Source organism: Schistocerca cancellata, chromosome 5 (assembly GCF_023864275.1).
Source record: "Schistocerca cancellata isolate TAMUIC-IGC-003103 chromosome 5, iqSchCanc2.1, whole genome shotgun sequence".
NCBI lineage: Eukaryota > Metazoa > Arthropoda > Insecta > Orthoptera > Acrididae > Schistocerca > Schistocerca cancellata.
Window position 1 is genome coordinate 804,398,629 of NC_064630.1, and position 16,286 is coordinate 804,414,914.

A 16,286-nucleotide genomic window follows, 5' to 3' on the forward strand; every position below is an offset into this window, starting at 1 on the left:
AACTCATTCATCTTTGTCCCAGTACATAAAAGGTGAATTATTTACAACAGCTGGAAACGTGAAAACCTTACAAAACTTTAGATGTACAGTCCTCTCAATAGAGCATTCGTAATACCGACCGTCGCCCATGGGGCCTATAAATACTCTGCACCGTTTACCTGCCGGGGACCGCTCGAACTGGAGAGCAAATTGGTGGTATAAAGACTGATACTCTATCGGTGTAGGCGTGACTCATTGTTAATAAGTATGAACGGTAATTGCACTCTTCCCCGGGGGAAACGGCCGTGTGATCTGTGTCGCTGCGTGATTGATCTAGATCGAGCTGACCACACGATTTTGTACTCGTAACCACCACCCCGCGAGGCAGGGCAGGAATCGGGGCGCAGCCGATACTTCAAGGGCTGTCGCCGTCGGCCAGATTACAGTCCTCGTGCGGCGCTGTCCGCGCAACAAAAACGTGCGCGGGAGGGAAATGAATTTATAAGGCACGGCACCGGGCGAAACAACTCGAAGCGTGTGTGAGCCGGGCCCCGCCCACTCGGGAATACATGCGTGCCGAGAGAGTAATGGCGGGCCGCCGCCCGCGCGGCTGCTACCCCCGACAGGGAAGACGCACCCCGGTCAGCCGGCCGGCGGGGTACAAATACAGAATTTGTAAGTCATTAAATCAGACGCGGCGCGCAGGTGGACATTATACCCGCCCATCTATCTTGACCGGCGCATGTTCCGAAGGCGACCCACATTTGTTACGACTGTCGGGTTCTTGCCCACAGCGACGAGCACGCGGTGGCTGAGAGGAATATTTTACAACTGGTCCGGAGTTCTACTAAATGAGCCAGATGTATCTTTCCTCCGAGTTAAACCGCGCTGTATTCGGTATTAAATATTCGTTCCTTCTCTATTCTCAGTGTCATTACGGAGACTGTAATGAATATGGTCACTGTTACACTCTCATCCACCATTGCCGGTCTAGGGCGCCTTGCCACGGTCCGTGCAGCTCCCCCTTCCCCCTCCCCCCGTCAGAGGTTCTTCGAGTCCTCCCTTGGGCATGGGTGTGTGTGTTGTCCATAGCGTAAATTAGTTTAAGTTACATTACGTAGTGTGTAAGCTTAGGGACCGATGTCCTCAGCAGTTTGATCCCATAAGACCTTACCACACTGAAAGATTACGGTCAAACCTCCTTGCTGCGCAACGGATAACTGGGGAGGGGAGCTTGAGAGCGCTACCTAGAGAGCGTGCCGTTTCTGTACGGCACTTGGCAAGGGGCTGGAGGGCTCACACGCTGACGTGTGGTTCCCTGCATTCTATATCTTTTATTTTAAATGAATTCCTTTAACTTGACTCCTATGTGATTTTTAGGGTATGTTGAAGATTGATGACAATTGATTACCTATTTATTTTAAACATTATTACTCGACTTTACAGCGATTGCAGCAGTTGTGCCACTTTACAAATATTACAATTTTACAACTTATAGCTCGGGTATGTAATATACTAATCTGCACGCTCTTTTCTACGGGCAAGACGGAATTGCGTTGGCCAAATGTGTACCACCAAAGCCTCCCAATATTTTACATGGGACATCAGATACATTAACACAGGGGGTCGAATTTCTGAAATTAAACGAGAACATTCATTTCCTTACACAATCCGAAGCTAGAAATAAAAGAATTAGTGCAAATATCTAGATACCTATCTTCCACTCGTGAACATCGAGACAGACGCACTGAGGGCCTGTCTGCTCACTTACCCGTCTTCTGTAACACCCCCAGAATATCGCGGGCACCCGGAGGTCTTCCTGGGCCCCGGTGGAGGGGATGGTCGAACCACTCGGCCGTGACCAATCTATCCACCCCAAATCTTGTGACACTGGAACGTCTCTGACTTTTACCCGCCTGTGCTGTCTCTCTGATCTCCTACCCAGGAGTGAGGTTGGCACTACTATTCTACAGAACTACTTCCCAACAAAGATTTGGCCACGCTTTGTGGAAAGGTTGAGGAGGATTAGGAAAGTCCATGTGCAGATTCACATTCACGTACAAGAAATGCATAATACACGACACATATAAATACGTATTATGAAGCCTGACCCATTTCTTTCCACCCGTCAACATGGGTTCTGTTGTACCCGCGGCCGGTCGAGTCGTGCAATAAAATTGGAGGCGGAGCCGCCTCCGTTTGTATTTCCTAGAGCGAGCGAGCAGCGAGACCCCTAGTCCAGTAAAGAATACGATCCAACAAAATGTCATACATAATTTCTTTTTACAGATATATTTATAATTTACGTGACAGTTAAACCGAGTACTCACCTGTATCAATATGAAATACGTGTGTATGATTGCAATTGCATCGGTGTGATGTTAGTTCGAGAACATTCAGCGAATTTTATCACTTTTAATAACCAACTTTTTTTTGGAATTTTGTTGTTAAAATTACTTTTGAAATTAGTTTTATTATTACTATAGCTTACTGCAACATTCACAAAATACTTAAAGAAGGTACAATACATATTAAGGACTTTCGTTAATGTTTGATGTAATACCTTATCGAGTAGAGTTTTGGCGGGAATCGAATTTGATGTCGAATAATTTCACGTGGTGTGTTGTGTTACGAATCTCGTGTCGTTTGGTTGAGATTAGCAGAGAAAATTATTAGTAAAATCTGGTGAACTGATGTGAAAGGCTGTGACATTTGTTGTATTGGCGTGTATATATAAAATCGTGCAATCGAATTTGCGGACAGGAACACCTTCACTTCAGACAAAGTGCAGACGAGCAGTAATAGAGAATGAAAAGAAGATGATCAAAAGCAAATTTTAATACTATGAAAACAACCAATGAAAAGTCTAGTGCTATTTTCTGATTTATTAACAAGCTATTGAATAAATTACTCAAACCACGTCACAGAAGAACTTAGTGCCGTTTGCTAAGCATTATTATATCACTTACTCCAGTGTAGGTAAAATAAGAGAGAGAGAGAAGAGTAGATGGAGACAGTTTTCTTGGCTGTTAGTCTTTTAACCCTTTGACTGCTACGTGAAAGATGCAGCGTCTACACATCGGATCCTCGCCATGCACTGCTTGCCAAAGGCTTCCAACGTGTTCGCCATTCCTCAGCTGTTTTCGCTTTTTCGGACTTTGGAATGGCAGTGACATTGTTATTAGCATTTATACAGAATACTCATAGCATTTACAGCAGCCTACAACAATACATCCCTCCAGCAATGTGCTAAGTTGTTGAATTGACAGATATCAGAGGCTGTACGCCTACACTCAAACGGAAACTGATGAATTTGCAACAACCTACACAGTGAATCGAAATTCCACCAAAAATCCTAACACTGACAACGAAATCATGTAGTGTCCGTTGAATCAGAATGTGACACATTTATAGCAAATCACGAAATTTGGATAGGTCTGCTGAAGTGCTGACATCTAACTGACAGCAAAGTCATGCACTGTTGGCTGAAACAGAATCTGTTACGTTTGGAGTAACTGATAAGGTATGGCGGTAGTCCGCCAGTAATTCTGCTATCAAATGGGTCTTGTATTCTACCACAACTAGTTACTAAAGAAAACCATTCTCAGAGCTTCTACAGTAGTCAACAGCATCACTGCACGCGAGAGCTGAGTTGTTTTGCCAGTCGACCCCAGACCCACTGCTGATATCTAAAACCAATACTGTACACGTTTGTACTAGAAGAGTTCACTTATACGGGGTGACTCACCTAACGTTACCGCTGGATATATTTCGTAAACTACATCAAATATTGACGAATCGATTCCACAGACCGAACGTAAGCGGAGGGGCTAGTGTAATTGGTTAATACAAACCATATAAAAATGCACGGAAGTATGTTTTTTAACACAAACCTACGTTTTTTAAACTGGAACCCCGTTAGTTTTGTTAGCACATCTGAACATATAGACAAATACGTAATCAGTGCCGTTTGTTGCATTGTAAAATGTTAATTACATCCGGAGATATTGTAACCTAAAGTTGACGCTTGAGTACCACTCCTCCGCTGTTCGATCGTTTGTATCGGAGAGCACCGAATTACGTAGTGATCCAAAGGGAACGGTGATGGAGCTTAGGTACAGAAGAGACTGGAACAGCACACTACGTCCACACCTTTTTATTGGCATTTTTCACTGATGCACGTGTACATTACCATGAGGGGTGAGGTACACGTACACACGCGGTTTCCGTTTTCAATTACGGAGTGGAATAGAGTGTGTCCCGACATGTCAGACCAATACATGTTCAATGTGGTGGCCATCATTTGCTGCACACAGTTGCAATCTCTGGCATAATGAATGTCGTCCACGCCGCAGTACATCTGGTGTAATGTCGCCGCAGGCTGCCACAATACGTTGTTTCATATCCTCTGGGGTTGTAGGTATATCACGGTACACATTCTCCTTTAACGTACCCCACAGAAATAAGTCCAGAGGTGTAAGATCAGGAGGACGGGCTGGCCAATTTATGCGTCCTCCACGTCCTATGAAACGCCCGTCGAAAGTGTACCTCACCCCTCATGGTAATGTACATGTGCGTCAGTGAAAAAGACCAATAAAAAGGTGTTAGCATGTGGACGTAATGTGCTGCTCCAGTCTCTTCGGTAGCTAAGGTCCATCACCGTTCCCTTTGGATCCCTAGTAATTCGGTGCTCTCCGATACACACGATCGAACAGCGGAGGAGTGGTACTCAAGCGCCAAGTTTAGATTACAATATCTCCGGATGTAATTAACATTTTACAATGCAACAAACGGCACTGATTACGTATTTGTCTATATGTTCAGATGTGCAAACAAAATTAACGGGGTTCCATTTAAAAAAAAAGTAGGTTTGTGTTAAAAAACATACTTCCGTGCATTTTTTTATGGTTTGTATTAACCAATTACACAAGCCCCTCCCCTCACGTTCGGTCTGTGGAATCGATTCGTCAGTATTTGATGTGGTTTACGAAATATATCCAGCGGTAATGTTAGGTGACTCACCCTGTATAAGGACTGAGTATTTTGTAAGGAAAATGATTCCAACAGAAATTCTTGCTACCTTTGTTGCGTCACATTTGCCATACACACAGTCTCTTCTTAGTTTTCTCAGTCTCCACGACCCAGTAGTGTGCTCTGACGTACACTTTCAGATATTTACTTCCTCTCCTTCTGTTTATCATGGTGAGCCACTTGAAATTAAAGACGAACCCAAAGTATACCGACAAAATTTCGGAGATCTTCAGGTATTTTTTCTGATTATTTTGGTGTGAGGGACTCCCGATTTCCGATGGTTCGTTACTGAGTAATCGATCTGTGTGTGACAGTGCAAAAAAACGAGATTTTTCAGAGGGGTATTATCTCTGGTTCTACTGATCACAGAAGCAAGGAGTCAAGTGCTTTGGACAGTCCTTGGTCTAGCGACGATTTGTACACCTGTCGGAAGAACGGGGATACAGTGACGGTCCTACAGCACAGGATGAAAAATTTAAAGTTACCCGTCCTCCACCCCGGGAAAAATGAGTGGTTGGCACTTTTGTATTAGATGTGCTTCTAAAATGACTATTTATTCACGGGCGTTTCCTGAGAAAACTACAAAAACCCATAATTTTTGGGTACCTAAATTACCAGTTGTGGGGATGGCCGCTTGTATAATTCTACGATTTTACAGTGTCTGTGTTATTACGAATTACGATGTAGTGTACCTACAGCCGTTACAAAATAGACTGAATGTATTCGCAACTGCGATTACGGTCAACCATCAGCTGTCTAATGGAATGAACACAATGAAAATTTGTGCCGGACCGGGACTGGAATCCTGATTTTCCTTCTATCGTGAGTGATCGCCTTATTATCAGTTTATGCAAGCGCGATTCAAGGTCTGACCGAAACTTCCATACGTGGCCAAACACATGTCTACAACCTGTACACGTACATCCATTATGTATAGTTCCGTACAGGCGAGACTTGAAAATCGCTTGTCTGGTGTCGGCATATAAATAAGATATTGCAGTGGCTGTATTATTTCGAATTCCGATGCAATGTTCCTTTGGACGTGCGTGCATGTCGCCTTACCATTTTTTATTCTTTAGATAAATAAAAGTAGCATAATATTTGTTTTAATAATAAGAATTACTGAACAGCGAAGTAAAATTTTAAATGCAGGAAAAGTTGGTGAGAGTACAGGTGTGTTTTCATTACATTACGATTCAATTTTCTCTTGTTTTTTATTTTTTTTATTTTCATATATGGAGAGGATGGCGGGGAGGGCAGAGTGCGCTGGGGTCGCAATCCAAAGCCTGGGCACGTCGATCCCTTCGCCGTCAAGGTATTAGGAATGGTGAAGGGAAATCAGTAGTGGGAATTCCTTTTTCTATTTTTTCTTTATTTTATTTTTGTTTTTTAATTTATATTTGCTTTGTACCACACGTAAAGTAAGTGTAACTAACTCCGCATCCTCCACTAAATACACGAGAAAGCGATGCGGAAGGGTGCGCCGCTATTCTCCCTACGCTTCATCATCCGGGTATGTCTTCACACCTGTATGTCATTCCGCCGATACTCGCTCCTGTTCTTGTCAGCTCAGTCAATGGGTATATTCTCCGACCTGTTGATGACCCAGTTGCTTGAATGGTCACGTAGGGCTCTCAGTAAGTAATTACAAAAATATTGCCTCTATTTTGGGTTCCGTACTGTCTGACATGACGTTCTTGTTGATAGTTCTAAAAGGCTAAATCATCTCTCGATCTATCGTGAAATAAATATTTCACCGCTCGCCCACGGGCCCATATGACTGCGTTGGTTTTAGTGCGTGGTACATACAGTTCATCCGGAAAAACTAGAAGCTGAGGTGCCATTTGTTCCGGATTACCCGTGGAAAGTACGACAAAATTTGTCGCACCAATCGCCATACGTCTTCTGCTGCTCCACGTCAGAGACGGCGCTCAGCGTGTTTGGTACTGCCTGTTCCGCACATAGCCGGCCGCGGTGGTCTCGCGGTTCTAGGCGAAAACTCATAGTGTGCGTAATCCTAGTCCTGCATGGTCAACGGTAACCGGTCCGATGTGACCATCGCAGTGTTTGAACTTGAGAGTGTTCGCACATCTGCTCACAACAGCGTGACATAACGCGTCATCGACCATCTTGATGTAGACGACGCTACTTGTGATGGATAGGTGGATACCGGCGATCTGCTGTGGTTCCATTTGAACTACGTCGCGGATGAAGCGTTCGATTTCAAAGGCTCATGGTCTTGCGTGGTCTGGATGGAATTTGATCTTGATGGTCTCTTTTCTGCAGGAACGAGCCATAGTGACTCAATGTCAATGGACGCTAGTACTAGCGGCGGCGAGGAAGTAAACAACTACGCGCGCTCACGACTCTGTGGACGAGACGCAAACAAGACGTCCTCGGCACCTACCTGCCGAAAGCACCATTAGGCTATCCGAGCATGACTCATTGCCTGAAAAAACTTCCATGTGTCGTCAATCGTGTGTCTGCAACCTGTACTCGTACATCTATTGTGTATAGCCCCGCAAAGGCAAGAAATTTTACTTGAAAGTCACTTGCCCGGTGTCGGCAGATAAATACGCTAACGCAGTGCTTGGTTTCTCCGAATTACGATTCAGTGTTCCTTTTGACATGCGTGAATGTAAAATGTCTCATCTGTACAGGAAAGCCGGGTTCCAGTCGCGGTCTGGCATAAATTTTCATTGTCGTCATTCCTTTATACAGCTGATGGTTGTCCGTATTCGCAATTGTGAATACATTTAATGTATAACTCCAATTTATATTTATGGCAAAGCACTGAAATTTTTAAAGTATGTTCTTAAGATGGTATTGTCGGGTAACCTAGAAACTTTTATTTGATATAATTACTCGTTACCGAGATCTAGAGCTTCATAGTTACCGTGCTTATGCAGAAAATCGCAAAAACCGGTTTTGAGGAATTTTCGCACCGTGAACCGCAGTTATCTACATACCTAACCATAGGAAATGACTTATATTTTATCTGTACATTCCTTACACAGTTTTCGAAACCCTTTTTATCAACACAAATCCTAAAAACCATGATTTTTTGATACAAAAATGTACCAGTTGTGGGGATAGCCACTTACATAATTTCTATTCATAGCTAATCGCCGGAATTTTTACCACATGTTCTTAAGGTGCTGTTCTCAGGGAACCGTGACACTTTTTTCCATAACATTATTCGTTACCGAGTTACGAAACTTCATAGTTATCGTACGTAAGCAGGAAAATTCGCACTTAATATCCGCTCTGAGAAGTCCGCCTAATAGGCGATGCTCACGCATGGTTGTTTACATCTTTGGGCGGGTCTAGGTACATCTCTGAACAGTCAAAGGGTCTGTGTCCGTGATACAATATTCACAGTCACCGTCTATCTTCGGGAGTTCTGGGAACCGGGGTGATTCAAAACTTTTTTTTGATGTGTGTGTATGTCAAAGTACGTAAGTGTGTCGATGTATGTAAACTCTCCAAACCTTATGTACCTATAGAACTCGTTTTATATAAGCAGCATACACTGCTTTAACAGACGGAACAAGGAACTAGCTCAAAAATGCTCCTATCGGAGCACAGTAAAAGCTAATATGCTCCTCCTTAAAAGACTCTAATATAAAAAGTGGGGAACCAGCTTCTTAAATCCTCATTTTCTTACCATAATTTGTGGTGCTGAAGAAGAGTAACAGAGAGACAGTAAGGGTGGAAGAGAGAGAGAACAGTGCCAGTGAGAGAGAACGAGAGAGCAAACAGTGATGGTAGGAGTGATAGTGGTAGTGAAAGGAAAAGAGAAATGGATTAAGACAAAGCAGTGGGAGCAAGAGAGAGATGTGGAAGTAAAAAAGAGAGATGAGGGGGGATCATATATAGGCTTGGTGGTCTCGATCCCCACCCACCAGACCGGCGAACTTCGCACGACAAAATTGTTCATCGAACTAATCTCCAACCAGTTGCTTAAACGATATTTAATTTCTTCACCGATTTGTGGCACTTAGCTGCACTTCTTCAGAACATTATACCCACGAAAAATTTCTCACTTTCCCCCATCCTACATGAAAGAAAGCGGAATGAGGATTGAGGCAGGTTGAAACGTCCCATTTGAAAAATTGTATACGACTGTGCTTAAACTGACACACAATATTTTTTAGCGCAACGCAATCTGACTTTCAGAAATCCCTACAAAGGAATGGCCCTGACTAACATTAACCTGTACCTTTCACAAATCACTTACCTCACCAAAAATCTTCGTTACTCGAACTACTGCAATACAGCGAGCGCCACTACTGCCAGCTAAATAAAAGATTCAAACTACTGAAGGCACTAACTACTGATAGACATAGTTAGCAAATGAAAGATTTTAATAGAGAACAAACAATGTATTTACCTTAATAATCATAATATATATGACATCCAGTCTTACGAATTTCAAGTCTCCGCCATTTCTCTCCCCACATCCACCACTGCTGGCGGCTCACCTCCAACTGCGCAACGCTACGCGCTGTAAACAGCCAACAGCCCAACACTACAATGGCAGACAACAATGCAAACTAGCCACAGACTGCACACAGCACAGCCAGTGATTTTCATACAGAGCGCTACGTAACGTTGCCAATAAGAAAACATAAACAGCCTACTTACAAGGTGGCTGGTAGTGTAATTATCATTATTGTAACTGAAACTGCACTTAACATAGTTTCTGTGAGAATAACTTCACAACAGTGAAAAGGTCAGTCATCTGCAATGATTTGAAGACGGAAAGATTGAGTGTTTAGTTTGCGACTGTATACATGGTGTTAGCGGTATTAGTGCTGGTATTTCTTTCGATGACTAAAACAATGTACTGTACAACATTACGAGAGTATGTACTTCCTTTTCAGACTTATGGTTATAACTAGTTTCAACCATCCAGAAAATATCAGGTAGTAAATTATGCAAATTGTTTGTGGAAAAGTATTAGATGCAGAGAAAAAGCAACTAACACACTTAGGTGGGAGCGTGTTGAAGTATCAATGATCGCGATGAAACTTCCTGGCAGATTAAAACTGTGTGTCGGACCAAGACTTGAACTCTCGAAATTTGCCTTTCGCGGGCAAATTCTCTCCCGAGTAAGCTACGCAACCACAACTCACGACCCATCTTCACAGATTTAATTTCGCGAGTACCTCGTCTCCTACCTTCCAAACCTCAAATATGCTCTTCTGGCTTCTGTGAGCTGTGGAAGGTAGGGGACGAGGTACTGGTGGAACTGCAGTACTGAGGATGGGTAGTCAGTCGCGCTTGGGTAACTCACTCAGTAGCGCACTTGCCAGCAAAAGACAAATGTCCCGAGTTCAAGTCCATACGGTTTTAATGGCCAGATAGTTCCTTATGAGCGCTCAAACCGCTGCAGAGTGAAACTTTCATTGAGGAATGATCACAATACCTTTGCCTACAACCATAACAACACACACACACACACACACACACACACACACACACACACACACACACATAGGATGTAAGTGCAGATATTTTTATATATGATACCTTAATCTGCACACATATCAGTCTGTTAGCTGTTTTTTCACTGCGTCGACAGTTTTCCCGCAAACACAGCACATAATTTACTACCTGATATTTTGTGCACAGTCGTAACTGCACAACTAAGTGTACAGACTACCCATTTTGCGTCCATGACGCGACATTTCAACACCTGATCGTCTGCCCGTGAGAAAATAACGATTAATGGCTTGCTCTTGCCATGTGTACTTGGGGGTACTAACCAACCTAAACATACGACTTGTGGTAAGTTGTACAGTACACCATAATATAAATATATACACTTATACCCGTCATAGCCTCTGCTATGATATATTTGCCATTCCTACGGGAATATCTGAGCATAGTGTCGCTGTGGTGCTCTTCCAATGCATTCAGTTGCCATATGTACCAGATTCATGTTGGTAAGCTCTTCGTCAGTAAACATATTCATACTGCTGAGACCACCGTTAACATTCTACAGATGTTGAAGGAAAATTAAACCCGAGACAGGTCCGAACAGCACTGCAAGATCGACGGCGAAGAATAATGCGGCTATTACCATTGGCAACAGGAAATACCTCAATGAATAGAATAAGCTTATTTTCAAGCTAGGTAATGTCACTTACCGTCGACATTTGGTTTCTTGTGAAGATATTTTAAGTCCTGAACACAGACGAAGGTAAAGGGGGTTAATAAATCACATGAAACGCAATCAGTCTGTAACGAGCCGCGGAGACCACGGGACGCTTGTACCAAAGTACTCAACAGACGCACCTCTGAAAGTGTGTCGGCAGAGTCCATATTGATCCTATACATCAACGGAAGAAATTCCTTCTCCGTTTCCCACGCATTAAGGTACCCAAATCGATGTACATATTTTTATCCGTCGAATTAGCCGCTGGAGAATGGAATCACCTGTTTCAACTTAGACGTTACGTATCTCACTTGCCAACTTCTGAATATTTGTTCCCACGTAAAACAATATCTTCTATTTTACTTCCCAAGTCAGTATTCTCATACGTACTACTCTCCATCAATCTTGCTAGTACAATTTTAATTTTCCTGAAGTGTTAAACAGTGTACAATATTCACTGCATTCAGCAGCTCTAGATTTCGTTATTAGGGGCAAGGGAAGTTTCTCGTCTACGTTACCTTTCTTTTCAAAAATGATGTCTTAACAGGGGTCACTTTTCCGGAGTGGATAATATTTAACTACCAATTTAAACGTCTAGGTATGTGAGCCGCATCCAACTGAAGGTAAATTTCATCTTTTCAGACATTAACATTACTACCTTCTTCGTCATATGAATGCATTTTACATCTTTTAGATATCCTTGTTTTCACGTAGACCTTTGTTACTGTCGTCAGGTGTCCACCCCCAGACAGTGGTATAAACTTCCACAAGAAATTTCAACTGTAGAGAATGTAGCGATTACCAAACACGTCTATTTATACCTAGATCTACTCCGATGAGCCTAAGATTATGGTCACCTATGTGATACCGCTTGGTCCATATTTGCAACAAAATACGCAAATCATTCTGCTGCAATGCATTCGACAGTGCTTGGTAGGATTACGGAAATGTGTGGTACCAGAAGACGATACAGAGGTCACGGAATTCCTACAAATTACAGTGAAAGGGAGAAATGGTTATGAAAGATGTACATACCATGTCTCTTTTTTGGTGCATTAGACGGTTTATTTGGAATTTTTACCACTTGATCATCTTTGTATGGCTGCACGAAAGTGTGATACGTATTTTTTATTTACCAAAGGTTTTATTAATGAGCAGAGACCGGGCTAGCGAAGAAGTCAGCAGTTGTCGTCCAGAGAGGGAAAGAAAATGTCGTGTCAAGGCAAAGTTAGGGGCTTCGATGGCGGACGCACCGCCCAGAAAACTGAGCTGCACCCTTGTATGTAACTTAGGGTAGAGGATGATTTAAAAAGATTTTATAGAGATATGGCTAATTTGGAAAAAAAAAACTAATTTGGATTAAGTGTTCCTGCTGCAAACGCTAATAGCGAAATATTGTAGTGCAATGACTTCATTGTGTCTAACAATATCTACGTGTTGGTGTCCAGGGTAAATTATTAGTCATGTGTTCAGTATTTCAATTAGATTTCTTCCTTCACTGTGAGTTAGAGTATCTCGTTAACAAAAACAAACAATAAATTTTACGTAACTGAAGTATTGTGTATAAAAGTATATTTTTAAAGGTGTATGACAATTTTTTTAAAATAATGGGGTGATAATTCATGATAGTTCCATTCTTTTTTGTTTCATTATAAGGGATTCAACATAATTTCAGAATACTACCTCTTGCGTTTACAAATATTGGACTGAAAGTATTCTCACTTTTAGATGGAAAATGTAGCTTCTAAAACCTGCATTGTAACGCCTTGCAGTACTGTGTGGGCAGTGAATCATATTTTCGGGAAGAGAACGAAAGCGCATTTTACGAAAGTAAAAATCAAAATAAGATAATTTTCCCCGCCGTGATTTATTTCAGGTAGATGGAGCTCAGCACTTGACATCCTTATCCTTGGAGTGTGCAGATCCAGTAGAGCCGAGTTATCCTTTGCAAAGGTAAGAAAAATTGTAGTATCTAAATGAACCTTTTCAGAGAAAATTAAGAACAGTATTCATTTACAAAATTTCATGAAAATTCAGTTGATGAGTTTTAAGTTTTATAACAGGCCATAGTTTTTGTTACACAGCAGATGGCCATCGTGTGTGAGGGTTTCAGAAGTAAACTCATTTGTGTATTTTGGACAACCAATCTTTACATTCAATCTCATTTACAGATAGTCAGATGCAGTTTAGATTAACTGAAATTACACACATCAAAAGTAATTTACTTAGCTCAAATGGTTGAAATGGCTATGAGCAATATGGGACTTAACATCTGAGGTCATCAGTCCCCTAGAACTTAGAACTACTTAAATCTAACTAACCTAAGGACACCACACACATCCAAGCCCGAGGCAGGATTCGAATCTGCGACCGTAGCGATCGCGCGGTTGCAGACTGACGCGTCTAGAACCGCTCGGCCACTCCGGCCGGCAATTTACTTAGTCACGTTCATATTTAAAAGTAAGGCAGAGACGGCGTTTCTACATCAGAATGCATGTGCGACTCTGTAACCGGAATTCAAGACATGTGTTTTCATATAGCTAGCGAGGGATTTGGTCAAACACAATTTGCACTTAACAAGTGTAAAAAACAATAAATTTCAACGAGTAGATTGTTTGTGGACACGGAACTGGCAGACGATAGCGGCTCAGAAGTGTTCCTTCGGTTTCAGATCATTCGTATTTGGTGATTGAGACGTCAAAGTGACTTCTTTAACGCGCTCCTCAAACCACTGAGACACGGACTGTCACTCTACTGAAAGAAATCAACACCGCTTGGGAAGACATGAAGCATTAACAGATGCAGATGGCCCACAGTAATGTTCACGTAGTGCACAGCAGTCATGATTACCACCACAAGGTCTCGTGAATGAACTATAGACCTATATCTCTGACGTCGATCTGTGTAGAATTTTAGAACATATTTTTTGCTCGAGTATCATGTCGTTTTTGGAAACCCAGAATCTACTATGTAGGAATCAACATGGATTCCGAAAACAGTGATCGTGTGAGACCCAACTCGCTTTATTTGTTTATGAGACCCAGAAAATATTAGATACAGGCTCCCAGGTAGATGCTATTTTTCTTGACTTCCGGAAGGCGTTCGATACAGTTCTGCACTGTCGCCTGATAAACAAAATAAGAGCCTACGGAATATCAGACCAGCTGTGTGGCTGGATTGAAGAGTTTTTAGCAAACAGAACACAGCATGTTGTTATCAATGGAGAGGCGTCTACAGACGTTAAAGTAACCTCTGGCGTGCCACAGGGGAGTGTTATGGGACCACTGCTTTTCACAATATATGTAAATGACCTAGTAGATAGTGTGGGAAGTTCCATGCGGCTTTTCGCGGATGATGCTGTAGCATACAGACAAGTTGCAGCATTAGAAAATTGTAGCGAAATGCAGGGAGATCTGCGGCGGATAGGCACTTGGTGCAGGGAATGACAACTGACCCATAACATAGACAAATGTAATGTATTTCGAATACATAGAAAGAAGAATCCTATATTGTATGATTATATGATAGCGGAACAAACACTGGTAGCAGTTACTTCTGTAAAAAATCTGGGAGTATGCGTGCGGAACGATTTGAAGTGGAATGATCATATAAAATTAATTGTTGGTAAGGCGGGTACCAGGTTGAGATTCATTGGGAGAGTCCTTAGAAAATGTAGTCCATCAACAAAGGAGGTGGCTTACAAAACACTCGTTCGACCTATACTTGAGTATTGCTCATCAGTGTGGGATCCCTACCAGATCGGGTTGACGGAGGAGATAGAGAAGATCCAAAGAAGAGCGGCGCGTTTCGTCACAGGGTTATTTGGTAACCGTGATAGCGTTACGGAGATGTTTAACAAACTCAAGTGGCAGACTCTGCAAGAGAGGCGCTCTGCATCGCGATGTATCTTGCTCGTCAGGTTTCGAGAGGCTGCGTTTCTGGATGAGGTATCGAATATATTGCTTCCCCCTACTTATACCTCCCAAGGAGGTAACGAATGTAAAATTAGAGAGATTAGAGCGCGCACGGAGCCTTTCAGACAGTCGTTCTTCCCGCGAACCATACGCGACTGGAACAGGAAAGGGAGGTAATGACAGTGGCACGTAAAGTGCCCTCCGCCATACACCGTTGGGTGGCTCGCGGAGTATAAATGTAGATGTAGATGTAGAATGCCTAAGTGGATGTGCTGTGTAGCACAATACTGTCCTCATCGGCCAGTGTCCGAGGCGCGGTGCAAGTTTCGAGCAGCCGCTCGCCTCGCTGACCGCGTATCCACACACGACCATAATAGACCTGGTGTGACAAGAGACGTGATCCATCCGAACAGGTGACATGTTTCCATTGAGCCATGGCCCAATTTCAACAATCCTGTGCCCTTTGAATCTTAGCTGACTATGTCGTTGCACCGACATCGAAGAACGTAGGGGTCGTATGCCGCAGAGCTCCGTGGTCAACAATGTGCTATGCACGGCGTCCTCCGAAACACCCGTGCCTACACCAGCCACTGTGCTCTGTCGTCAGATCTGCCACAGATCGTCCGCTATCCTGTTTTACAGAGCGGGCAAGCCTCTGATCTTCAAGTTCTACAATGAAGCTTGGACGCCCAACCCCCTACCGGTCACTCGTGGTTCCAAAGTCCTTCGACTACTTTCCACAGAAGCTCACGACAGTAGCACGCGAACAACCGATTAGTTTCTCCGTTTGCGAGGTGCTCGGTCTCAGGCCCCATGCCGTAACACTCTGGGTTTTTCTTAACGTAGCTAAAGCCAGTGAATTTCCGAATTTGCGGGCCCTATCGTCGCCTGAATGATTCTTGTTTCGTCTCTGCTCCGCTCTTATCCCTATCGTGGAAAGTGCTCTGCAGGTGCTCCTTTTTAAATTACGAGCTTAAGTTTGTCACAGAATTAATTTTTGTTCCCGTTCGCGATGTAAAGATGAAAAAGCTTTGAATGTCAATGTACATATTTAATCTTAGGATCCTGAGAGAACAAAGTTATGCATTTTACTTCTGTTTTACGAAAATTCACTTCCTTTGTCCCTTTCTTATGAATTCATCCTTCTTTGCCTGAACATGGTAGTCTACTTACTGGTTGGAATATAAAAATTTAATTCT